This window comes from Sorex araneus, chromosome X (genome assembly GCF_027595985.1).
Source record: "Sorex araneus isolate mSorAra2 chromosome X, mSorAra2.pri, whole genome shotgun sequence".
NCBI lineage: Eukaryota > Metazoa > Chordata > Mammalia > Eulipotyphla > Soricidae > Sorex > Sorex araneus.
This window is the reverse complement of record NC_073313.1, coordinates 225,207,361-225,221,875: the sequence shown is the minus strand read 5'-3', so window position 1 is coordinate 225,221,875 and position 14,515 is coordinate 225,207,361. Positions and strand designations below refer to the sequence as shown.

The 14,515-nt window shown below is 34.1% G+C and overlaps 1 protein-coding gene across 1 annotated transcript in view; it reads left to right on the top strand.

Annotated features, from left to right (window-relative positions):
* Positions 1-14,515, top strand: part of TMEFF2 (transmembrane protein with EGF like and two follistatin like domains 2) — a 278,329-nt gene that overhangs the window by 154,307 nt on the left and 109,507 nt on the right. The window lies entirely within an intron of this gene.

The window sequence follows — 14,515 nt, the reverse complement described above, 5'->3', positions numbered from 1 at the left end:
CTATCATCTCTTTATCAATATTCACAATAACTGTGGCCTACTTCCAAACTTGTTTTCTTCTTATATCCTCCTGCCCTTTCAATTAGCAGACTACTTTTATCCCATGAATTCGCATTTCCATGAATTTTACCTGTGACCCCCCCTGGGAATATTCTGGTGGCCCACAAAGGGCTCCATGACAATGGGATGAGAAATACTGATCTAAAAGACAGCAAATTTTGGCCACTATGACTTTACATGAATGTTAATTTGTTTAAAATTATAGCTGTCATTTTATTGCTGGTAACTTTGTTGAAATACTGTTTTGAACGGAATTGAGGATTCCAAATGAGTGAATTGAAGTTTTCAGAGTAACTAAGTTGTTACAGGTGAACACATCTCTTGACCTGCTCTCTGAAATGACTTCCCATTGACAAAAAGAGACATCAGTAGAGTCTCCATAGATATAAAACATTTCATTGAACAAGGAACTAGAATTTAATTCAGGGAGATTCAGTGTAATGTTAATCCTCTCAATGTAAATAAGCATTGTTTCCTGGAGAACTTCCTGGGCATCTTGCCAATTGATTCTATTATACTTTTCAAACAAGGTTGATTGTCATAATTACCTTGGGAGTTTTTCAGACGCACCAATACTTTACTTCCACCCAAAATTTAATAAAACAGAATTTAAAAGAAATAGGTATAAATTTTTATTTTCTAAAACCTGCAAATGACTATAAAAAGATCTCTTTAAAATAAATGACTGATTCAAAATTCTTATTTCTCCTCTATAAATAATTTAGGACTCTGCAGAGTTGTATTTTTACTAAAATACTGATAAAATATATTCTTAGAATATTGCATTTTCAATACTTGCAGAAGACTGCAAATGTAGCTGAATTTTATTTTTAAAGCTGTTGATTATCCTAAAGTCACTCAATGTACTCAGAAAATGTCACCAGGTCCCTAATTTTTCCTTAAGAAATTTTGGTTTTCTGGTTTTTCATTATATTTAAAATCACCCGTAAGTGGCATAGTTCCACTTTTCAAGAATAAGGATTTAAGAAATGATATATTAACTGCTTAAAACCAACCCTCAACACCAGTACTAATAAAGCCTGGTTGGTAATTCTGCTCTTGGTATGTGCATTCCCTCCCACCCCCATCTTCAAAATAATCCGCAGGGTAGATTTTATTATCATTTCACTTTTCACTGAGGAAACTGTTTTGAAGTATTTACATGACAGAACCAAGAAGAAGATATGAGGTGCAATTTATCTCCTGGTCTAAACATAACTGTTTAACCATAGATGCAATAAAAATAATATTTCTTTCATGTAAAGAAAAGTAAGATCATACCTTATTGTTGCTTTGATTTGCATCCCCGTGATAATTAGGGCTGTGTGCCCTAGAACAGATGACTGGTTAAAGAAACTTTGGTATAGCTATACAATCAAATACTATGCAGCTGTTAGGAAAGATGAAGTTATGAAATTTGCTTATATGTGGATGATCATGGAGAGTACCATGCTAAGTGAAATGAGTCAGAAAGAGAGGGACAGACATAGAAGGACTGCACTTATTTGTGGAAAACAAAATAACATGAGACTGAACATGAGACTGACACCCAAGGACAGTAGACACAAAGGCCAGGAATATTGCTCCATAATTGGAAGCCTGTCTCATGAGCTGGGAGAGAAGACAGCTGGAATAGAGAATGGATCACTAAGTCAATGATGGTTGGAAGAATCATTTGGGATGGGAGATGTGTGATGAAAGTAGATAAAGGACCAAACATAATAGCCTCTCAATATCTGTATTGCAAATCATAATGCCCAAAAGTAGAGAAAGAGTATGGGGGAAATTGTCTGCCATCGAGGCAAGGGGAAGGTTGTAAAAAGGGGAGAGGGTATACTGGGGACATTGGTGCTAAAGAATATGCACTGGTGGAGGGATGGGTGTTCAATCATTGTTTGACTGAAATTCAAACATGAAAACTTTGTAACTGTATCTCAAGGTGATTAGATTTCAAAAAATAAGGAAAAGTAACAAGATGAAGTAAGGAGATGGCCAGATTCCAGGCAGCTTGACCACTGGAACTTAGTGTTTCATGAGCTGCAGGATCGGAGCTGGTAATGAGGGAGATGTCTAGAGCAAACAGCGGGAAACTGTACGAGCAAAGTGTCATTCTGGGATTCCAGCAACAGTTCAGGTCTAGGACAGCAAGTGGCATGGACAATATGAACAGTATTAATAGAATTAGAGAGGCTCACCTATAGGCTATAGGGTTCAGTCATGACAACTAGAATTCAGGAAAAGGAATTCAGCTGCAAAGGATGAGGGTAAAATAAAATCTCACCCATCACAGTATTGGATATGAATGAGGAAAATTAACTGGGGACTGATACTATGAAAGATATCAATCTATAAGAACTGATATGGAGGGCTGGAGCAATAGCACAGCGGGTAGGACGTTTGCCTTGCACGTGGCTGACCCGGGTTCGATTCCCAGCATTCCATATGGTCCCCTGTGCACCGCAAGGGGTGATTCCTGAGTGCAGAGCCAGGAGTGACCCTGAGCATCGCCAGGTATGACCAAAAAAAAAACTGATATGGAAAGCCAAATAACATTAATTAGAATGGACTGAGACAGGAACCTAAATCCCAGAGATAAATTTCTAGATCTGAATGAAAGTAGCAACAATAGTCTCTGGGTGCTGAATAAGTTTTCCTTTGGTAGGGCATTTTACCCTCCCCCACTTTTCCAAAGATGAAATTAGTTCCAAAACATGGAATAAGGCCGAACTCCAGATGGGGCTAAGTGGCCATAGCTGTGAAGATTACAGGGATGCAAGGGGCATGGAGCCAAGAAGATCATTACACTTCCCAGTCAAGAATGAAATGTCGGTAGCATTTAAATAAACTGTACTTAAAACACCTGATGTAAGCAATAAGAAGTGGTGCAGAAATGATAAACATATTGATTTTCATTTACATAAATACCTATGACTATTAACATACTGTATTTAGTTATGGTCATGAAGTAACAGCTGAAGGACACAAGGATGAAGCAATAAATGAAATTAAAGAGGCATAGAATGAAAGAGGCTATAAAAAGTAAGATAGGAAGCAATAAGGGAGTGATCGGACTCTAATCCAAGTCAAGTGAATCATGGGATCTTTGATGTTCTATTGATTTTAGATGAAAACACAGTCAAGACCTTTTGCAAGCATAAAACACTGAGTGTGCTTTATGGCAACAAAGAGTTCCACCCCATTTTGTTTTATGTTTTTGTTTCCTCTGACATCAACAGCAATTTTATGCCTAGAAATATCTTCAACTCTGAATTATGATGTAATAACAAAATATAAATAAGTTTAACTCAGAAAGAATCTTGTTATACCTGCTATATGGAAATAAAGTGAAAAATTAATTCCTGATCTTTATTTAATCTGGCATAACAAATTAGTATTTTTATCTCCTCACAAATATTACTCAATGCTGATACTTTTGTAAAATTGCTCTTAGAACTTTTATAAGTACACTGTCAACTGATATTATTTCAAAAACTGTTTCGGGGCTAGTGTGATCGTACAGCAGTAAAGCACTTGCCTAAACATGACCAACATGGATTTGATCTCCGGCATCCCACATGGTCCCACTGAGCACAGAGCCAGGAATTCAGAACACAACCACTTGTGACCCAAAAACAAAAGCAGTCTAGGTAATAAGGAGACAATATTGATCAATCATGATACTAATAATAATCTTATGGTCTTAATTTTGAGGAAAGGGATAATTTATAAATTTATATAAGTATACAATTTTTATTCTCTGATTCCATTTCAAGATTTTTCTCTTGTCATTCTTTCCTTCTTATGAAGAGCATCCAGACTGTAGGCATCAGAATATAGATATTCTCACAGAAAAGAAAGACCACAAAAAAATTCTGCAATTATTAATATTTACTTAGGTATATGAAAGAATTAAGCTTTCAAATGAGAGAATTAAAGATCCACAGGCTTTCAGTATAGCACACATATATATTTTCAATCATCTCCCAAGCCATTCTTTTATTGAGAAAGAATTTCAAACAATTGGAACTCCTGTAAAACTGGAATGTGTGTTTCTATACTCATAGAGAGGGAACTATCACTGTATCACTGTCACTGTCATCCCATTGCTCATCAGTTTGCTCAAGCAAGCACCAGTAACGTCTCTATTGTGAGATGCCATGGATAGCTTGCCAGGCTCAGCTGTGCCAACTAGATACTCTTGATAACTTGCCAGGCTCTCTGAGAGGGGCGGAGGAATCGAACCCGTGTCAGCTGCATGCAAGGCAAATGCCTTACCTGCTGTGCTATTGCTCCAGCCCAAGAGAGGAAACTAAGAGGACTTAAAAGATTGTTTTCTTTATATACAGACTTTAAAAAGTCAAAAATATAATACATTTATACATCAAAGAGACTCAAATACATCTTGCAAAATACAATTTATAAAGAAAAGAATGGCTTATAAATAAATCAAACTTAATAAAATTGACTCATTTCAAAGTAATAAAACCCTGTCTGATAGCACTGGGAATACAAACTTACAATTTCAACAAATATTTCTGGTAGTTGGTTGATTTTTGAAACAACTTTATATTCCCTTAATTATCTTACCTGATAAATTATTTCAGCCAAGTACAAAGTAGGTCAGTAATAATTCTTTGCACTGAGAACGATTCCTAAGAAGTAATTAGCCTAGAACTTTCTGTTGTTCCTGTCAGTCAAAAGTAGTTTAGAGCCCAGGGGCTGATACTTGATTTAACATAAGAAAAAAGCAAATTGATAGCTGGATCTGATCATGGGAATGCCTGGGTATAAAGTTGGCAGTGCGCCTAAGGTTTCTAGTATGTCAGAATAGATCTAGGAAGGGACACAGGTTTAAGATCATACGTGGCTGGGTGACAAATGATATATAGGAATTTGTTATTATGTACATTTGCTTCATACATAATGCTTTGTAGCTCATATTCCCATTATTCCTTTGATTATTTTTATTATTTTTTACCAGCCACTCAGACCCATTAGGAAAATTTCATTTGCTTAAACATTGATATTATTAATTTTTCAGAAGATTTCCATTGTGTGTTCGAAAATGTGACTGTTTTCCAGTTTTTTCAGAAACACCCTTCTGTTCGTAATGATGAGAGGAAGAAAAGCAAAATAGCTGTAGTAAAATAAGTTCAGAAGGGAGTGAATTAACATCCTTTCTTTTTTTTTTACTTCATTGATGTTTCATAACTAAAACAGGGTGTGGGATTTGGCATTCCATTTGAGTATCTCTTACAAAGACAGTTTAGTCTGAAGTCTTTAACATCTTGCTCCTTTGATCTGAGAAGGTTCTTTGTCACTAGGAAGACTGTGTTGCTGGCATCATTCCCACCTTTAATGCATTTAGACTGTGGAGAATCATGAATATTTAAAGTAAGGCAATGGCCGTGGATGATCCTTGGCACTAGATTTCACCATACATAGAAGCAAATTAGGCATTAGGTCCTGCTGACTTTAGTACATTTGGGTTATGAGTTTGATAGAAAAGATGACACCTCTGAAGGAAATTTATTAAAAAATGATTTTTTAAGAAACTACTACTGGCTGACAGAAATAGGCATTGAACAAAGCAATCATATAGCAGTTTGAAATTTCCCAATTTTTTTGATGAAGTAAAAAGATTAGTTAAATTGTATATATTTTATCTAGAGAAAAGTATGTGGGTTAGTCATAAAATCTTGGTGACCAAAGAATACTTTCAGACTTCTCCAGATTGTTCTCTGGTTTCTTTTGCTTGCTTGCCTCAGAACTGTATATAGGGTAACTAAACCATAATTAGTACCAGCTTATAACATGAGTTTACTCTGGGAAGAACACATACCTACACAGACTGAAAATTGATTTGGTTTAGAAAATACAATGCTTTTGTTGAACATATGTATGACTTTATAACAAACATAAATAAAGGGATTGGAGCAATAATACAATGGGTAGGGGATTTGCCTTGCATACGGCCCAACCAGGTTTTTCTCCCCAGGCACCCCATATGGTCCCTCGAGCCTATCAGGAGTGATTCCTGAGCAGAGTTCAGGAATAAGGCCCTGAGTACCAACAGATGTGGCCCCCCAAATGAAAAATAAGTACAGAATAATTTTTTATTTAATTTTCATTTCCTAGATGCCTAGAGTTGAAATACTTCCTCGCTCATATTGCCTCTTCTACACTATGCAAACAATGGCTGTTACCGTGATAAAGTGGGGCAGTAACATACACTTTTCATGAATCAGTATGAGTCCCCACAGTTATATCACTGAAACTTCAGGTTCAGGTGCTTCCAGCTGCGTTGTCCTGGTATATGGCCCCCGCAGGCTCTGCCAGGGAGTCCTGTAGCCAAGAGCATCTCTGGGCCCCAGCAAGACCTCAATGCTGAACTATAGCTTTGTATGTTAAAACCCTAGATTTTGTGTATGTGTGTTTTTAATATCCCATGCAGAAGAAATCATGTAACTCCGAATTTATATAAAAGGAATCAAATGTTAAAAAAAGGACACAAATAAACAAGAAAAAAAAACCACATGCAATTTGCTACTAACTTAACTATATTTATATCTCTTATTTGTTTTTGAAGATTGTTGTAGGTTACAGCTTGTACTAGATGTCACCTTCCTTCTAATGGTTCACTCATCTAACTCTAACTACTACTTTTCTTTCAAATTTTCAGTCTTTGTTTCACATATATTCTGAATCATATATTCCTCCTTCATATTCCTGCATCATAATATAACTCCCCAGTATCAAAGTGTAAATCTCATTGAATTCGTCAAAATATGACCAAACTTTAAAGCCTATGTTTCCAATGTGGCAATTCCATATTCCTGTTATATTCATGATTCATTTCATTTTTCCAATAATTTTGGAAAGTTGGACACAGTAATAATAGCCATCTTATAGCAAAAAAAAAAAAGAAAGAAACCAAGGAACAAGAGGGTAAGCCAGCTTCCTAAAGTTAAGCAGTAAGTGAAAGAGCTAGGATTTGAACGCATTCAGACTTAGTCTAACAACTGTGCTTTAACCACCATATATTGACTCCTCATACATTTATTGTATAACTTGTGATTGAATCTATCTAATATATGTTAGATATATTTAGTACAGAATTTTTCTTTTCTCTCATTAAAATTCAATACAGACGTAAAGATAAGTAGGAAAATGAGAAAATCTACATTATCTATGATATTCTTTTTTGGTTTTTTTTGTTGCTTTTTGGGTCACACCTGGCAATTCACAGGGGTTACTCCTGGATCATGCACTCAGGAATTACTCCTGGCAATTCTCAGTGGACCATATGGATACTGGGAATCGAACCTGGGTTGGCCGTGTGCAAGACAAATGCCCTACCCACTGTGCTATTGCTTCAGCCCCCTATGATATTCTTGAAGTTTTGTTTTTTTCACTAGGTATTGTGTAACTTCTTGGTTTCTGTGTGGCCTCATATATTTCTTAAATGTAAGAGGTATTAAATCATTCTCTACAGAGAATACCATTGTACCTTTATTATGTTTATGTCCAATTTGCTGAGAGGATTATTAGCCTAGAGGCTGCAAATAGTCTGTTTCACTTAAACCAAATCATTTTGAGCTGTTTCAACTTGAATTTGTTTGTTTTGAAGTTGCAATATCAACTCTGACTATGGGCCGAAGTAAATATCACTTATACATATGACTACTATGAGGCTTAAGTTCTCTTTATTCAGAAAAGGCACATAATATCACTTTTAGAGACTAGCCATTAAAAACATCACCCTTTCTTTGATGCTGATGTGACACAGCCAGCAATATTAATTAAAGAATTGCATAAAAGGCAGAGAGAATCAAGAAGAGAAAGGACAGTCAGGAAACCATTTTCTCAATAAGTAGGAAATTTAGCTTTATCTTCTGGTGTCTTGGGAATAGTTGATGAAATATGCAATGGAGTGTTTATTACAAATGCATATTTTTGCTATAGAAAATTATGAAATAGAGAAAGAGGTGGAGAATCACAAATTAAACATCAAATAAATATGGCTTGTATCCTAAGAATATTAATCCTTATCCTAGTGGCAATACCCTGCTTTTTATTTAGTTTTAAAAATATGATTTTAAGTTGCTTATTTCTCTATAAAAGTTTGATTTTGATAATTACATTGAAAGTGGTTTTTTTTTTAGGAATTTAAAAAATTGACCATGTTTACCAAAGAGAATTTAAAGAATATAGAAAATAGGAGTTAGGAGTATTTACATATGTTGGTGTACAAATTAGTTGTTTTGTAATATTACTGCATTGTATGCTTATATGAAACATAAAGTTTTATAGATATGGCATTGATATACTATGTATGCACTGTCTGTAGCAGTGTAGTCCTATAGTTCATCGATTTGCTCGAGCGGGCACCAGTAACGTCTCCATTGTGAGACTTGTTGTTACTGTTTTTGGCATATCAAATACACCACAAATAGCTTCTCAGGCTCTGCAGTGTGGGCGGTATACTCTTGGTAGCTTGCCAGGCTCTCCGAGCGGGACAGAGAAATTGAATCCGGGTTGGCCTCCTGCAAGGCAAATGCCCTACCCGCTGTGCTATCTACCATGAAATATAGTATTATACAAAATGAAAGAATCAATAAAATTTAATCCTCAAATAGTTAAAACGTTAAGCACAATATCTCTATTAAAAGTTTATCCCAAGGCCCAGAGAGATAGTACAGCTGTTATGATGCTCCCCTTGCACGCAGATGATACTGGTTCAATCCTAGTATCCCATATGATTCCTGAGCACCACTAGAAGTCATTCCTGAGTGCAGAACCAGGAGTTCCTGAGCATCACTGGATGTGACAAAATAAACAATAAAGAAATTTTAACAAAAACTAATTAAATTAAATTTTATCCTATTATTCCATCCCTTTAAATCTGGAGATATTTTCTCTTCCCAATACATTTTTCCATGTTTGTTGTGATTTTGTGTGTGTTTTATTAGAATCTAACTGCATTTCATATATCACCAAAACCATTCTCTTAAAATTCTTATTTAACTTTGAAACCGAGTTTGGAAAATATTATTAATTCTGAACAAGCTTGCAAGTATTATATTTTTATTTCAACATAATTTATGTGCCCAGCTTCTAATTCTTCATTCAGACGCTTGTGTTCCACAAAACATATGGATATTGTTCTAACACTTGTGATATAACATTTTACTAAAACTAAAACCCTCTATAAGTCTGTGTAAGACATTTTTCTTGATTAACTTCAAGAGACTAAGCAGTATGGGTACTGAAAGCATTTCTATTGTCTGTATCCAGAGCATTCATAAAAATTGCTTGCTGAAGTATAAGCGTTATTTACTGAGAATCTGTCGTCCCAAAGGTGTTTTAAATTGAGCAGAAACTGTTGCTGGTCTTCAGTGATTTATTTCCAAATAGTAATATATTGTATGTGTTGGCTCATCTAAACAACAAATCAGTAAGACATCCTGAGCAGCCCACATCAGTCTGATCTAGACACATCCCCCACAAGCTGAATATGTAATATCTAACAAACGATTGAACAAATTGCAAAATTATATGCAACAGTTAACTGAAAAATCAATACTTTAGATTTAAATATTTGTATAATAAAAGAAAAAATAATTAATGAAAACAAATATTTGATTTTTCTAGACCCCCCCATCCTCTAAGCAAACAAAGTTCTGTATTTTTTTTTATCCGATGTGGTTTTATTTATCCCTTTATCATTAAGCTTGAATGAAACATTAAGAAATAAGTACAATGCCTTGGGATGGACAATCTTGTAAAGATTATTTATTGCTGCATTTTTTAGTAGAGCAGACTTTTAAAAGTTTTTAAAACATGGTTTACACTGTTCTCCAAGCTCATCTTAAAATGAGTTTTCTGAAGATAAAAAAAGAGCTTTATGCGAGCATATATTTTTCAGGATTATAAAAGTAATGCTAGGTACTAACTATAAATGCCTACACCTTAATTTAGATATTAAGGTAATATGTATATATGGAAGAAATGTGAAATGATTGGAGGAAAAGAAAAATTTAAGTATGCTTCATAATAGCAAGAATTAGTGACCTATTTTGTAATAAACAAAGGTATATACATTAATATTTAAAACTTTAAATATATAACATCAAGTGATTGTAATAAAATGAAAATGACTTTTTAATTGAAGCATGCATTTTGATTTTAACTAACTTTGCTTTTCATTTTTCTAGAAAACTTAGTCATATAAGAAATAAAATACTGCAAAGCTGCTTGCATTGCAACAAACATTGGATAGTCTTACTTTGGGCAATAAACAAATAATAAGAAACAATGCATTGATCAATGTATGGTTACAACTAACATTTTTGTGTAAAGTTCACTTGCAAAGGGGACATATTATCTTTTCCATTATTGTAAACAAGTGGTTGAAAAAATATTTGTCTTTCATCTTTTATTTACTTGGCAAAAGACCAAGAGGTCATGGGGCTATTATCAGGCAATACTTCATTCCATGATGCTCAGACTTGGTGATGATGTACTGCTCAGGGTCACATAGTACAGGATATCCAGCTTCAGAGCTCGTGCATGCTAGGCAGGTGCTTTGAGCTGCCCACACCAGCATTTTCCTTTTAATGTCTGTATAGCAGACATTAGGAAGAGGAAGAAACAGGGAAACCTTCTAGCATAAATATCTTATATACTACTTTCTCCTCATGAACTCTAATATTTGAGAGTTAATAAGGCGAGTAATGATATCCTCAATTGACAGATACATAAAAGAAACCTTTAAGGTTGAGGTGGTCAATTAGTATTGCAGCACTGTAGCACTGTCATCCGTTGTTTATCGATTTGCTCGAGCAGGCACCAGTAACGTCTCCATTGTTAGACTTGTTGTTACTGTTTTTGGCATATCAAATACACCATGTGTAGCTTGCCATGTTCTGCTGTGAGGGTGTGATACTCTCAGAAGTTTTCAGGGCTCTTTGAGAGGGACAGAGGAATGGAAACTGGGTCAGCCGCATGCAAGGTAAATGCCCTGCCTGCTGTGCTATCGCTCCACCCCAGTGGACTGGAGGGATAGCACAGCGGGTATGGCTTTTGCCAACTAGTATTAAAGGAGAAAAACCCAAATGATTTACGCCATTACCTTATTGAGTTATCAAGGAGACATTTGAAAGAGGAGAGAGAAAGAAGGAGGGTAGGAGAGAGGGAGAGAGAAGAAGGGGGAGAGAAGGAGAGAGAAAGCTGTAACAGTGGAAAAAAGAGTTGATGATCAAATCATTTCCCTTTGGCCTCTTTTTTATTTAATTGATTAGATTACATGGGTGATAAAATATATCTAAAAACCTCTAATATAATTTACATAAAATCACTCATTTTAGATAATATCATCTAATGATTTTAGTATTTTCACTAAGGCATGCAACTATCAACAAGTTAATTTTATAATAATATTCCAGAATAAACATGTACATATTATTAAAAACTGTCCCCACTTCCTCCCATATCTCTCTTTCATCTTTAGTCAACTATGAATTCACTTTCATGTTTCTTCAGAATAGCCTGTTTTGACATTTCAAATAAATTAAATAATTCACTATGTTGTCCTTTGTGAATGTATTTTTCAACTCGCATGATGTTTTTAAGGTTCATCTATATTTCAACAAATATCAATATTTCATTTTTCTAATTTGTAAAATATATTCCATTGTATGCATATGCCACATTTTGTCTGTCCATTAATCATGTGAACATTTGAGCTGCTTCTAGCTTTTGGTTACGATAAATAATGCTGGTTGGTATGGACCTTTGAGCACTTGTGTAAAAGGCTTTGTGTAAACACAAAGAAATTTTCATTTCTTTTGAGTATATTCCTGAAAGTGAAATTGCTGGGTATATGATAACTTTAGTTTTATTGAGAGGATGGACAAGTGTTTGTAGCATTAGGTTAATATTTTCCAGAGTGATAGCACTCCTTTATTTTTCCATCAACCATGTTCGAGGGTCCAAATTTTCTTCTCCATAGTCCTTGCCAACACTTGCAATTACTCCCTTTAAGTATTGTAATACTAGTGAATGTGAATTAGTGTGTGACTGGGATATTAATCTGACTTTTTTATATCTGCAATGGAGCAGAGTTTCTCTTCAAATATTTATTGGTGACCTAAACATTTTACTTGGACAAATACATATTCAGACATTTGGTCCATTTGATTTTTGTCAATTTTTTTCATTTCTGAGTTTTTATGTTTCTCATGTATGATATGCAAGTTATTTCTCCATTCTGTAGAGTTATCTTTTCACTCTCTTGATGATATGTTTTGTTTCGTTTGGGGTGGGGTAGGGAGGCACATAAGGCAGTGTTCAAGGGTTATCGGTGGCTCTGTGCTCAGAAATCACTCAGATCACTGCTGGCCTGAGGTACCGAGGAATGAATTCTAGTCGGCACCATGTGAGGCAAAGGTCCTGTCTTCTATACTATCTCCCCAGGTCCTCTTGATACCTTCTTATTAAACACGGATGTGTTTTGTGTTCATGAGTTTAAATTTATCCACATTTTCTTTTATTGCTTGTATTTTTGTGTCATATTGAGAAGACTTTGCTTAACCTAATGCTACAAACATTTACTTTTATGTTTTCTCTCGGGGTTATAGTTTTTGCTTTTTATATTTAGGTATTTGATTCACTTATGAGTTAGCTCTGTTTTTTATGGGAGGATGAAAGGGTACAGCATATTTTTTTTTTCAAAATAAATACACAGTTGTTTCAGTACCATTTGTTGAAAGACCATTCCTTTTCTACTGACTTTTCTTGGAGACGATTCATGAGGATTTATATTTAAACTTATTCTGTTAAATTGATATGTAGCTTTATCCTTATGCTATACTAAAACATGGAATATAAGACTGTTGGTCTAAATGATGTCTATAGTGCCTTTGAATTCAAATATCATTTAAGATAAGAGAGTAATTAATTATTTGAAGCCTTAAAGACCTACTTCACAATCATCCCCAGTGGCAGTGGCAAAGTTCTTCTTTTCCTTTTGACCTAATAATACCATTAAGCCATTTTTAAATTAGAAAAGATATTGTATTCACAAGCACAAACTGCTCAGAATTTTAACTCATTCAAAAATTAGCAGAATTTTTTTTTATATTGGCTAATCATCTCTACAGAAAGCAGGAAAATAGGAGGCTCTTCAAAGGATTTGAAGCAGCTGTTGCAAAGGTAAACATACAATGAAGCTATTTAAATAAAAGGGTGAATTCAGGAATTGAATAATAAAGCAATGTTGAGAAAAAAAGAAAGAAGCAAGCAAAATAACTTTAACCAAATAATTTTAAAGAAAAATTAAATGAAGAGGCTACTATAGTTCATTAAAAACCTTATTTCTGAGTCTCCTGGCACTCAAGAATATGGAAGAAATGGGACAATTTTTATTGTGTAATCAGATAAGTGACTAGCTCATGAAGAACTACTTTAACCAGTTATGAGTTCCACAAGAATTATATTCTCTGACTATAATAGGATTGTTGAATGAAATAAAAGGCAACATCTTTGATAACCAGCTTATAAATCAGATAAAAGCATTTAAATTGGATGTAATATAATGTATCAATGATAAACTTCTATAATTATAAAATTATAACTTTGCAGAGATAATTTTCTATAAGAACTGAATAATGATATACAGATATATCATTCTTATGGTATTTGTCTTGGTACATGGTTAAAGCAAGAGGAATAAATGACATATATATCCTGTAGTTTTATTCATTTATTCATAGTTATCTCATCAAGAGATTATGCATAAAACCCAAAATACTTAGGAGACTTTGGGATTATAATTCTAATGTACACATAGTTAAATTAGCAAACAGATTCCAAGAGATAATTTGTTCATGTTAACAGAATATGGAAGAATTGATATAGTTCTAGAATAGTATTTTATGAATAATCCTCTGATTTATCTCAATTTATTTTTGAACAACTAAGAAACTAGATAATCTGTTTTATGACAATAATTTTCATTTTATATTTTCCAATAAATATTTTAGTATTAATTAAAAATAAAGGTGTGTCTATTGCATAACTTGTAAATATAATTATGTACTGATTAAATTTATAACAAATATCCTTATTTTGATTAGAATTAAATTGTTGTGAATAAAAATAAGAAGCCTGTATAATATATAAGGTAATGTATCAAAACATAGGAACTAGAAATCTGATTATGGGCTTAAAATTCAAAATTTGATTGAGATGTATTTATAAGAATTTGCACTGTTATTCCTGCTGTATTTTTTCCAGCAATTTAAGCAATAAATTGCTACACCTATTGACTATGTTTTTCTAAGACTTCTCGTGATGAAATTCATAGTCCTTTTAGTACAACCAAGCTTCTGGGAATGTGAACACCGACGGAATCTTTTTACCCCCTCCAGGTTTTGTTTGTCCTTTATCAACT